Source organism: Mustelus asterias, chromosome 16 (assembly GCF_964213995.1).
Source record: "Mustelus asterias chromosome 16, sMusAst1.hap1.1, whole genome shotgun sequence".
NCBI classification, from domain to species: Eukaryota; Metazoa; Chordata; class Chondrichthyes; order Carcharhiniformes; family Triakidae; genus Mustelus; species Mustelus asterias.
The window spans coordinates 2,483,155-2,496,798 of NC_135816.1; positions in this window are offsets into that span (position 1 = coordinate 2,483,155).

Genomic DNA, 13,644 nt, shown 5'->3' on the forward strand with positions numbered 1-13,644 from the left:
TGTGCACGTATATGTGCATGTCCGTGTGTGTGCACATGTGTGTTTGTGTGTGTGTGTGCATCTGGATGTGTGTGTGTGTGTGTGTGTGTTTGCATGTTCAAGTTTGTGCATTTGTAAGAGTGCGTCTGTGTGTGTGTGTGTGTGAGTGTGTGAGTGTGTGTGTGAGTGTGTGTGAGTGTGTGTGTGAGTGTGTGTGTGAGTGTGTGTGTGTGAGTGTGTGTGTGAGTGTGTGTGAGTGTGTGTGTGTGTGAGTGTGAGTGTGTGTGTGAGTGTGTGTGTGAGTGTGTGTGTGTGTGTGTGTGTGTGTGATTGTGTGTGAGTGTGTGTGTGTGAGTGAGTGTGTGTGTGTGAGTGTGTGTGTGAGTGAGTGTGTGTGTGTGAGTGTGTGTGTGAGTGTGTGTGATTGTTTGCGAGTGTGTGTGTGTGTGATTGAGTGTGAGTGTGTGTGAGTGTGTGTGTGAGTGTATGTGAGTGTGTGTGTGAGTGTGTGTGTGAGTGTGTGTAAGAGGGAGAGAGTGTGTGTGAGTGTGTGTGTGAGTGTGTGTAAGAGGGAGAGAGTGTGTGTGAGTGTCTGAGGAAAGCATACAATTGAGTTTTTGGTGGTTGTGACTGACTGATTTAGGAAAGAGTTTCAATAAACTAATCTGTTCCTTCGATTAAAAACTAAACCTGTGGAACGAATCATTTCCAATCTGAAAGCGGAGACAGTGTGATCCTGGCGCCCTGCAGGACTGGCAAAGCGCTTCTTCTGGAGAGGGAGAACAGGGGAGACGTTTCCCACCTTCCCTCCCCCACCCACCCCACCCCCAACCCACCCCACCCCCACCCCCACCCCACCCCCAACCCACCCCCAACCCACCCCCACCCCACCCCCACCCCACCCCCACCCCACCCCCAACCCACCCCCACCCCACCCCCACACCCACTCCTCCCCCACCCCCACTCCTCCCCCACCCCCACCCCCACTCCTCCCCCACCCCCACTCCTCCCCCACCCCCACTCCTCCCCCACCCCCACTCCTCCCCCACCCCCACTCCTCCCCCACCCCCACTCCTCCCCCACCCCCACTCCTCCCCCACCCCCACTCCTCCCCCACCCCCACTCCTCCTCCACCCCCACTCCTCCCCCACCCCCACTCCTCCTCCACCCCACCCTCACCCCACCACACCCAGCTGTGTGTTTGTGGAACTCACAGCATTAAGTTTGGGTATAAATACTCAGCAGGCTATTGTCAACTGAGTGGCAACAACTGCACGAGCTGAATAGAACGCCATTATTGTCCATCCAGCAATTGCTCCGTCTTCGAGCATTTTCTGCTTTTACTTTGGCGCTGACCTGTTTAAACGATGGGATTAAAACATCCTGATTGTAAATTCAGACTCAATTCAGACTCTTGAATTTTATTCCACAAGCAAAGTGCGGGAGAGCAATGGTGGGAGTCAAACTATCGCTCCTCAAACTGTATCTATTATTAATAATGCCAGCGGATGGCCTGACACCACGATATATAAATAGCCCAAAAAGGAAATTGCTACGAATATCAATCCAATCTCAAATGTCACGATGGAATTGATAAGCCGGACATATTAAAAATTCCTATCGCCCTTACAAAGAAGAAACATATTTGAAAAACAAAACACAGAAGGCAATGTGTGGGAATCAGAATACATTTGCCGATTCAAATGACTTTAGTTCAATAAAGAGGTTATCTGTTCCTTGATAAATTGATTTCTAAGATTATGAAATGATAAATTGGAGATAAGCTATTATGTCAGTGACTTCGATTTGGATACCTCCATATTCCTAGGATTTATTTCTCTTCAGAAGCATGCATCCGTACCAGTTGAGTTTGAACATATGGTCAACTAGATTCATCTACCAGGTATGTTTATCTGCCTGCCTCCTTATTGGTCCATCTAACATCACCAGAGCAGGAATTCAATTTGGACCATGTCAACAGAAACAATCGCTTTCTGCAGGGAGTGCTGCCAGAAACGTCTTCAAAATGTCCACCAAACTATCTGGATGCAGAAGTCAAAGGGCATTAAAACTGTTTATTTTTGACCATCAATGTCTTTTTAATGTTACGTGCTGACAGGCCTTGATAGATTTGCGTTTCTCTACATTGCTACTCTTTTTACTCATGATCAAACTAATGAAGTTATTTGTCTTGCTGAATAATGCATTTGTGGCCTCTCTAATTCATCTATCGACAACAAACTGGCCAACATTGCAGATTTCAGGATATAGCACGCAACGATTGAGAATCTTGGTCATTCGCGAGGCCTTTGGCAATATCATATGTATGGCTGATAATGTCTGCAGGTTTTTATTAAGGAGTGATATCACTCTTGTTACAGGATTCCTGCCTAATTTTGGCCTCATGAAGTGCTGACTTTCAAATCAAGGTGTGTCCGGGTTATAACAGTTACGAAAAGTGTATAAATTCCCTTGAAGCCTCTTTGCATTCATGTTTCTATCCCTCTTCATTCTGTATAAGGTAGACTGGAAATATTAACTCTGATTCCCTCTCCACAGATGCTGCCAGACCTGCTGAGTCTTCCAGCATTTTCTGTTTTTATTTCAGATTTCCAGAATCTGCAGTATTTTGCTTTTATTTTGGTTCCTGCATCCAAATCATTTGTAAAGATTATAAATAGCTAGGGCATGAACACACTGACCCTTGCAGTATCCCACCGGTCCGAGCCTGCCAACTTAAGGATGAATACCCCTACTCTCTGTTAACTAATTCTCAAATGCGCAGGAGTGAACCAGATGGATTTTATGATAATCACCAATGGTTTTATGGTTACCATGAGACTTTAATTTCAGATGTTTTATTCAATTTAAATTTCACCATCTGCCGTGGTGGGATTCGAACCCAAATCCCACACACTGGATGCCAAATCCAGTGACAATACAACTGTGCCACAAAGATAAAAGCAAACACTGCGGATGCTGGAATTTGAAACAAAAACAGAAAATGCTGGAAAAGTTCAGCGGGTCTGACAGCATCTGTGGAGAGAAAATAGAGCCAACGTTTTGTGTCTAGCTGACCCTTCATCAGAGCGAAGGGCAAAGAAAATCAGAAAAGATTTATACTGTGAGGTCTGGCAGCATCTGTGGAGAGAGAATCAGAGTTAATATTTCCAGTCCACCTTCTACAGAATGAAGGGGGATAGAAACATGAAGAATGAGATGGTTGGAGAGGAGGGTGAGAATGGAAGGGGGTTGGTTGGGGATAAGGAGAGATTAACAAGGATGCCATGAAGACAAGAAAAGGGTGTGTTAACGGAGTCACTAAGAACTGAAGAAATGCGACAGACCCCGGGGACTGGGTCAGGCACGATCGAAAACCCTGTCAACCGCAGTGGGTGTAAAACCATGACTGAGAAAGAAGGAAGACATATCGGCAGCTCTATTTTGGAAAGTGGCATCATGCGGCAGAGGCACTGCCTCCCATTATGTATCACCTTGCAGTTCTGGTATTATCTTTGAGAATCTCATTTGTACCTTCTCCAGTGCCTGTATCTCCTTTAGATAGTGTGGAGCTCAGAGCTGTGTGCAAGTTAAGATGCTGAATGTGTGGACAGAGGAGACTTACCATCTGCCTTCATTAGACTTCCATTGAAGACAAGAGAGAAAGATTAAAACTGTCAGTCTACTGACTCAACAGACTCAGAAAGCTTCATTTTGATTCATAAGAACAAAGAAAAACAAAGAACAGTACAGCACAGGAACAGGCCCTTCGGCCCTCCAAGTCTGTGCCAATACGGATGCCTCTCTAATCTAATATTTTCTTGCCTCTACATGGTCCATATCTCTCTATTCCCTGCCTATTCATGTATCTACAGTAAGAGTTTTAACAACACCAGGTTAAAGTCCAACAGGTTTATTTGGTAGCAAATGCCATTAGCTTTCAGAGCGCTGCTCCTTCGTCAGATGGAGTGGAAATCTGCTCTCAAACAGGGCACAGAGACACAAAATCAAGTTACAGAATACTGTATAGTATTCAAAATCAAAATCAAGTTACAGAATACAGAATATTCATGTATCTATCCAGATGCCTCTTGAACGTTGTTATGGCATCTGCTTCCACCACCTCCCCCGGCAGCGCGTTCCAGGCATTCACCACCCTCTGTGTGAAACCTTGCCCCGTACATCTCTTTTAAACTTCCCCCCTCTCACTTTCAAGCTTTGCCCCCCGAGTAATTGACCCTTCGACCCTGGGAAAAAGACTCTGACTATCCACTCTATCCAAGCCTGACATAATCTTCTAAACCTCTATCAGGTCCCCCCTCATCCTCCGACGCTCCAATGAAAATAATCCAAGTTTGTTCAACCTTTCTTCATAGTCTGTATCCTCCAAACCAGGCAACGTCCTGGTAAATCTCTTCTGCACCCTTTCCAATGCATCAACATCCTTCCGGTAGTGTGGCGACCAGAATTGTACACAATACTCCAAATGCGGCCTAACCAAAGTCTTATTCAGCTGCAACATGATTTTCCAATTCCTATACTCAATGCCCCAACCGATGAAAGCCAGCATGCCATATATCTTCTTGACCACCTTGTCCATCTGAGTTGCCACCTTCAGGGAACTGTGGATCTGCACGCCTAGATCCCTCTATATGCTAATATTTCTAAGGGCTTTACCATTTACTGCATACTTTCCTTCTGCAATAGACCTTCCAAATCGCATCACCTCACATTTATCCAGGTTAAATTCCATCTGCCATTTTTTGGCCCAGGTCTCCAGCTGATTTATATTCTGCTGTATCCTCTGATAATCCTCCTCACTATCCGCTACTCCCTCAATTTTTGTATCATCTGCAAATTTACTAATCAGACCACCTACATTTTCTCCCAAATCATTTATATATATTACAAACAAGACAGGCCCCAGTACTGATCCTTGTGGAACACGGCTTGTCACAGACATCCAGTTAGAAAAGTATCCTTCCACTGCTACTCTCTGCTTTCTATGGCCAAGATGTGGAGATGCCGGCGTTGGACTGGGGTAAGCACAGTAAGAAGTCTCACAACACCAGGTTAAAGTCCAACAGGTTTATTTGGTAGCAAATACCATAAGCTTTCAGAGCTTGCTGCTCCTTCGTCAGATGGAGTGGTCTCCTCTGATAATGGAGACCACTCCATCTGACGAAGGAGCAGCAAGCTCCGAAAGCTTATGGTATTTGCTACCAAATAAACCTGTTGGACTTTAACACTGTTCTATGCCCAAGCCAGTTTTGTATCCATCTCACCAGCTCACCTCGGATCCCATATGACTTCACCTTCTGTATCAGCCTGCCGTGAGGAACCTGATCAAAGGCTTTACTAAAGTCCATGTACACAACACCCACTGCCCTGCCCTGGTCAATTTTTTTGTCACTTCTTCAAAGAACTCAATCAAGTTTGTGAGACACGACCTCCTGTTCATAAAACCATGCTGCCTGTCGCTAATCAGCCTATTCTCTCCCAGATGTGAGTATATCCTTTCCCTAAGAATCTTCTCCAATAATTTCCCCACCACAGGTGGCATGGTGGTACAGTGGTTAGTACTGCTGCTTCACAGCACCAGGGACCCGGGTTCAATTCCAGCCTTGGGTGACGAGTTGATTTGAAAGGGCGGCATGGACAAGTTGGGCTGAAGGGCCTATTTCCATGCTGTAAACCCCTATGACTCTATGATATAGATGTAAGGTTCACAGGCCTGTTATTTTTCTTGGATTGTGTCTTCTGCCCTTCTTAAACAGAGGAACAATGTTCGCTACGCTCCAATCCTCTGTACTTCTCCCATGGCTAAAGAGGATTTACTTCACGGACTAAAAATTACTTAGTGTTTCGTTCACTGTTTTAGAGAATCATAGAATCACCGTGTTCTGCATCCCCTCCTTTCCTCCTCCCCATGTACTCTAGAATATAGAAATAGTGGGAGTGGAACACATGAGACAAGCTCATGAGACCATCAGACAAGCTCCATCCAACCCAGGTCAGTGCTCTAACCATGAGAGGCAAAGTGGGGGAGGAGTTGGAGCGGCTGCAGAGGCTTGGTATCATTGAGTCCATTCAGTTCTCACATTGGGCAGCTCCAATAGTTCCTGTTCTGAAAGCTGATGGCACTGTGCACACATGCAGGTTTGCAAACTCACCGTTTATCAGGCCTCCAAGCTGGACGCTCACCCACTGCTGGGACTGGAGGACCTGTTTTCAAGACTTTCAGGTAACAGGACATTCTGAAAGCTTGGCAGCAGCCACGTCCACCTGCATCTCATGTCAGAGCAGGATACAAAACAGTGTCACACTCAACGCCCACAGAGGCATCCCATCAGGATACTCAGTCCAAAGATCTGCACATTAGGTGGAATAACCATGGGAACAGGGATAGGACAGGGGGGTATGGAGCTGAAAAGATCCTTTTTCAGAGATTTGGTGCAGTCTCTATGGGTCAAATGTCCTCCATCTGCACTGTAGGGTTTCTATAATTCTATGCACTGATGACAGTGTAGAAGTTCCACATGGCTGCCCATCCAAAGGTACAGCTTGCCTTCAGAACTTCTTCCAACAGTGCAGTGGTCCCTTAGTTCTTCCTGTTCAACAGTGCAGTATTACCTCAGTGCTGATCCTCCAACAGTGCAATTCTCCCTCAGACTTTCCTCTCTGACTACCTCAGCACTGGCCCTCCACTAGTGCAGCACTCCCTCAGTACTGCCCCTTCCCAGTGCAGGGTTCCCTCAGCACTGCCCCTCTGACAGCTCAGCACTCCCACATATAGATCTTCCAACAGTGCAGCACTCCCTCAGCCAAGACCATTTGACAATGAGTGTTCTATTACTGTCAGCCTCACTGCTGACAGTGCAACACTCCCTCAACACTGACCCTGCAACAATGAGTGTTTATTAATAATGCCCCTCTGACAGTGCAGCACTCCCTCAATATTGCCACTCAGTGCATTACTGTACTGTCCCGATGACAATGCAGTGCTTCCTCAATATGTCTATAAAATAATGAGGGCACAGATCAGCTGGATAGTCAATATCTTTTCCCAAAGGTAGGGGAGTCTAAAAGTAGAGGGCATTGGTTTAAGGTGAGAGAGGAGAGATATAAAAGTGTCCAGAGGGGCAATTTTTTCACACAGAGGGTGGCGTCTGGAACAAGCTTCCAGAGGTAGTAGTAGAGGCGGGTACAATTTTGTATTTTAAAAAGCATTTAGATAGTTACATGGATACGAAGGGTATAGAAGGATGTGGGACAAATGCGGGCAATTGGGATTAGCTTAGGGGTTTTAAAAAAGAAAGAGTGGCATGGACAAGTTGGGCTGAAGGGCCTGTTTCCATGTTGTAAACCTCTATGACTCTGTGACTCTATGACCCATTCGACTGCGCTGCACTAACACTCCAACAATGCAGACTTTCCTCTGCACCTAACTTCTGGCAGTGCGGCACTGCCTCAGTACTGACCCTCCAATAGTGCAGCATTCCCTCAGTACTGACCCTCTGACAGTGCAGCATTCCCTCAGTACTGACCCTCTGACAGTGCGGCACTCCCTCAGCATTGACCCTCTGACAGTGCGGCACTCCCTCAGTACTGACCCTCTGACAGTGCGGCACTCCCTCAGGACTAACCCTCTGACAGTGCTGCACTCCCTCAGTACTGACCCTCTGACAGTGCGGCACTCCCTCAGTACTGACCCTCTGACAATGCTGCACTCCCTCAGTACTGACCCTCTGACACTGCTGCACTCCCTCAGTACCACATTCAGTACTGATGCAGTGGCAGTGCTGCACTGGGGGGGTCTGTCCAGATTTTGTGGTTCAGTCTTGGATTGAAGCTTGGACCCATCACACTGTGACTCAGCTGTGGGAGTGCTGTGTCACAACCAATGCAATTATCCCTGCATCCGTCCAGGATTTTTCATCCATTCATTTTAAACAGATAGAAAATCTTCAGCTGAATTCCTGAAATGTGCTCCCAGCAAGAGAACCTTCCAAGGCAGAAGTTTGATCCAGTTTGTGTGAGAGCACTTTGACACAAATCTGACATCTGCAGCGTAGAAAATAAGATTCTTATAGCTGGGGGAGATTGCAGATTAGTTATTGCAAAAGAGAAATGAAGAGATGTTGAAAGTGAACATTCACCTTTTCTCTGTAACTTTCTGCATCCGAAATGACTGCTTATTTTCACCAGAAATGCAAATATTCAGGCCAAAAATCCCAATGCTCGCAATCTGTTTAAAAATATGAATGATTTTCTGCTCTGTTTTTTAGCAGATTTGCAGGTTTGTAATTAAATTAAGCACGCTTCGAACCTAACGCGATTTGTTTACACGCTACTTTGAACGCAGAAGTGTTGCCACTCATTTGATAAAAAGCGCGTTTGAACCCACCAGTCATTCTTGGCCGTTTTTAAATGGACAGATGCTTAATCGTTCTGTGTCCAATTTCCCTGTCCATTATTTCACTGTGGATGTTGAAATATTTGCTCATGCAGGAGACACAGAATGGAATATGCCGTCTGTGTCAGATAATAGCACCACGATTCATTTATGAATTTAATGTCAACCGTGGCGTTTACACATTTGCGTCAGTGGCGATACATCTTGGGTCACATGACATCCATTTCATTGGCCCCAATTTTAAGCTGCCCCCACCCCAACCCCTCCTTCATGGTGGAACATGGGCAAGGCTGGTGTTGAAATGAGGAGCCAGACTTAACCCCTCCAATCCCACTGCTTTCCCGATAGAATGCCCCAAAGATGTGATGCTTCGTGGGGTTAGCCATGGTAAGTGTACGCGAATGAAGCAGAGGGAAGAACCTGGGTGGGATGCTCTTTCAGAGAAATGATGCAGAGTCAATGGGCTGAATGGCCTCTTTCTGCACTGGATGGATTCTATGGTTCTATGGATAGGACCGAATATTAGTCTGTGATCTGTGCCGGTGAGCAGGATCCCCCTCAGGCCAGCAAGGTCCTCTGCAAGTGGGCGATTTGGGTCCCAGTTACATCACCTGGCCAACCCACAATCTGTGGTTTTACCCAGAGGTCTTAACAGGAGGAACAGTAACTGCTCTTCCCTCAGACCAGGCCCTTTGGGAGCAAAACCTTGGGTCAGGAGACTCCTGGCTGGGGAAGTTTTTAAATATATTTTAGGTTTTACTGTGGGGCACAGACAAGAAGGAATCATCCTCCAGGATTTACATGGAAGCTGGCAACCTTCCTTGCCTAATGTAAGGGCTCAGGGACACAAGACCCAACTCGCCACCCAGTCCCCCTTTACTTTGGAACTGAGGCCAATGAGTCGGGGTGATAAGTTGAAATGAATTCAATTTGGAAAGGTACAGTTAGCACAATATATATATTATAAATATTTATATAATATATATACTTTTTTTTAGTGAGTACCATGTATAAATGTTATCCATAATATCTGTCAACTGACCTCTGAGTTTTTGATTGCTGAGTGTTGTCGGAAGTTGTGAGGTTTGCCTGAACCTATAGCAGCTCTTTATACAGCAGAATGTGGCCTCAGACTCCAGGAGGAGGCTATGTAACTCCAGCCCGTTCCCCCAATCTTTGAGATGATGGCTGATCCATTCGCTACCTCCATAATCTACCCCCAGTACAGTGCGGATACAATGTAATAGATGCTAATTCAGGTGTTTAACATGACTAAAGGAGTTGAGTACATTGGGTGGGTGAGTGTGGAGGTGGGGTTGTGGGGGTGGGGTTGTGGGGGTGGGGTTGTGGGGGTGGGGTGGGAGGGGTGGGGAAGAGGTGGGGGAAGTGTCCGGAACTATTGGCCACAACCTTAATATTAGACCTGGGTTGCTGGGCTGTTCAGGGATGATGTCAGGAAGCAGTAATTGGCACAAACAGGAGTGCGAATCTGGAACTTTCTTTTCCCCTCTAAAAAAGTAAAGTTGTTGATGTCAATGCACTATTAGTCATGATGTGGAGATGCCGGCGTTGGACTGGGGTGGGCACAGTAAGAAGTCTCACAACACCAGGTTAAAGTCCAACAGGTTTATTTGGAATCACAAACTTTCGGAGCGCTGCTCCTTCATCAGGTGAGTGCCTCACCTGGTGAAGGAGCAGCGGTGCCTCACCTGGTGAAGGAGCAGCGCTCCAAAAACTTGTGATTCCAAATAAACCTGTTGGGTTTTAACCTGGTGTTGTGAGACTTCTTACAATGTACCATCAGCGTTACCTTGTTAAGTGAATTTCTCGTTAAACATGTGACATTGATTGCCCTATGAATAGAGACCGCTGGAATATATTGGGGGAAAGCTTCTTTTCGGCTAGTAGCACTGAGGAAGTGCCTCACAATAAATTGGCTCGAAGATAATTGTCCAGTCTGGACTGATTCTCCCACCATTTGTTGCAGAGTAATAGTTAAGGCTGGTCAGCATCAGTTGACTATTTCAAAACTAAGATTTGGTAGATTGTGGTAAGGCAAAGATATTAAGGGTTAAGGAAATAAGTCGGGTGGAAGGAGTTAAGATGCAGATCAACCATGATTTGACATAACGGTGGCAAAGAACTTGAAGGGCTGAACAACTGTTCCCATGCTCAAATATAAGTTATCTTCAGACATTTCTGAAGGATATAATATGCTACATAAATGCAAGTGCGTATTCATGGAATCAACAGATGATGTTCGTCTTATCATTTTTTTAAAATTGTGATTCAGAAATGAAATTCTAAAAGCAGACATGAAAGAACCTTGATAATCATTGCAATGCATTCTGCAGCTCACTGGAAAATGACAAATCCAGTTTTTGCAAGCCAAGTCATTTGTAGTGTTTAGATTTTGTCTTTTGTTGGCACCCTGAGACATTATGTGACAGTTTGGCTGAGATGCCAGTTCACTCATCCCTGGTGAAACACAATTATTTTCTTGAAGAACAATTGGAAAAATCTGAAGCTAAATATATTTTGAAGTGAGTACAACTCCCTGATATCTGGAATGGCTCAAAATGAAAAAAAAATAAAAGCCCCAATTCTTCTTCCTTCATCTTTTACATTTGCTGAAGATAAGCAATCATTTAGCTGTCCTTTATTCATGTTCAAAATTGGATGGAAGAAAGCATAATGAGGAGATATCGAAACATTGTGTTGACCTCTTCTGCTCCATCATCTGGGAGCACCAAGCGCACAGCCGGTTTTCCAATTCTTGACTCTTGCCCGCCCCTGATTTCCATTTTTCCATCATTGGTGGCCTGGGATTTAAATGATGAAAGTCCCTCCCAGAACCTCTCTCCCTCACTCCCTCATCTTTTAAACTGTTCCTCAGAGCCATTCAATAAAGTTTTGACAATCTGGTCGAAAAACTCCACACGTGTCGCACTATTATCTGTCTTTGGATGAATCTCCTGTGAAGTGCCTTGGGATGTTTGACTGTTGAATACGAGTTGTTGTCGTGGCCGCTGTTTTTGCCATGCTGATCTGTCAGAAATTGGATTGAGGAGAACGTGGGGTCTTCCTAGTCAGGTAATCTGTCTGGACTGTGCCACAGCTGAATCTAGGAGAGCATGCGGTCTGCGATATGAAAATAGATTAGCTTGATTCGCATTCCAATCATTATTCTGTAAATTGAGTTTGTGTCTCTGTATGCCCTGTTTGTGAGCACATCTCCCACTCCACCTGATGAAGGGGCAGCACTCCGAAAGCTAGTGGCATTTGCTACCAAATAAACCTGTTGGACTTTAACCTGGTGTTGTTAGACTTCTTACTGTGTGAAAATAGAGTCAGGTAAGATCCAGGGCCAGGGCATTGAGCAATGGATCCAGAATGAAAGTGACAGAGTAATGATTTGGGATGAGAAGAGTCCATGACTGACCCTCAAGAAGGGAGAAGGAGATTATTTTCGAACAAAATGTTTATATCATTGGGACCAGTAATCTGGAAGCCTAGACGAACAATCTAGAGAATGAGTTCAAATCTCACCGTGGCAACTGGAGCAATTAGATTCCATTTGTCAAACAGATTTGGAATGGAAAGCTGTCTCAGGATGAACATGGAATCACTGTAAGAATTAATGTTCTTCAGGGGAGGAAATCTGCTGTCCTTACCCAAACTCCGCCAATCCATCCCAAGGCAATGTGGTTGACTCTTAATTGTAAGCTGAAATGGTGTAGCAAGTCAGAGAGGGTGTATCACACCACCGTCACACGGGTCAGCGAGGGATGGGCAGTAAATACTGGACTTGCCAGCAACACTCACATCCTGTGAGTGAATGAAAAGTAAATGAACAGCATTGGGAGATATGTGAGATTGAGAATCATTGTACCAGTTGAAAACTGGCCATCTTTGTCTTCCCAAACTCATTGTTTTTGTGGAAAGAGAAACAAGTTCTGTGTGGTTGGTCGTTTTGTAGATAAACATGAGTTTTTATTGGTTACTTCCTGTTTTGCATTTTGCAGGATGTATTTTGATTGGCTTTGTGGATCTGAATGATCAATCAGAATGCAAAGCACACCAGCTGAAAGAATTCAAAAGATGCTGGACAGCAGATACGAGAATTACCATGGATTCTCATTCCATTGATTTCTTTGTGATTTCTTTGTCAATTGTTTCTGTTGTTGTATATCTGAGCATCAGATTATAAGATCAAGTGTCGGCCATTGGAGCCTGTTCCAATAATTCATTGGATCTTTGCTGAGCTGAATCTTACCGCATTTACCCGTCTCTCATCCATATCCTTCGATTCTATTAACAAACTATCTCAGTCCTGACGGTTTGTAATTGATGTGGAGATGCCGGCGTTGGACTGGGGTAAACACAGTAAGAGTTTTAACAACACCAGGTTAAAGTCCAACAGGTTTATTTGGTAGCAAATGCCATTAGCTTTCGGAGCGCTGCTCCTTCGTCAGATGGAGTGGATATCTGCTCTCGTGTGCCCTGTTTGAGAGTAGATTTCCACTCCATCTGACGAAGGAGCAGCGCTCGAAAGCTAATGCCATTTGCTACCAAATAAACCTGTTGGACTTTAACCTGGTGTTGTTAAAACTCTTACTGGGTTTGTAATTGAGACAGCGACACAGCCTTGTGCAGAAGAGAATGCCAGATTTGCAATACTTTTGTGTGGAAAAGTGCTTCCCAACTTCACTGCCCAATGGCCAAACTTCAATTTACAGGTTTTGCCGCCTTTGTCCTGGAACCCCTCACCAGAGGAAAATGCTTCTCTGCATCTACTCCATTGAATCCTTGCACCACTGTAACCACCTCAAGAACACCCTCTACACTTTCCCTATTCAAAGGAATACAATTCAAGTTTACAATCAAGTCTCATAATCTAACTTATTGAATGAATAGAAATAGGCAGAAAACGTACATTCTAACAAAAACAAGAATTTGCGCTGTTTAGAAAACATCACAACAAATATCTTTTTTTGTGGTGTCTGCTCTGATCATTCCTAGCCCCTGTGGGTCACAATTACAAAGCAGCCACTGTCTTAAATAGCTCCCTGAAACATTTAATGCAGATTTCGGGACTCTGTCCTTATTGCTAGAGGCATTTAGCAACAGATCAAAAAACCTCTCTGCAGACAGAATAAAATCACATTACTAGCCTCCAGAATTACTTTTCAGGCTTCCAGTATGAACATTGCAAACGAGGCTGTTAAAAATGTTGGGGTTTGACTGTT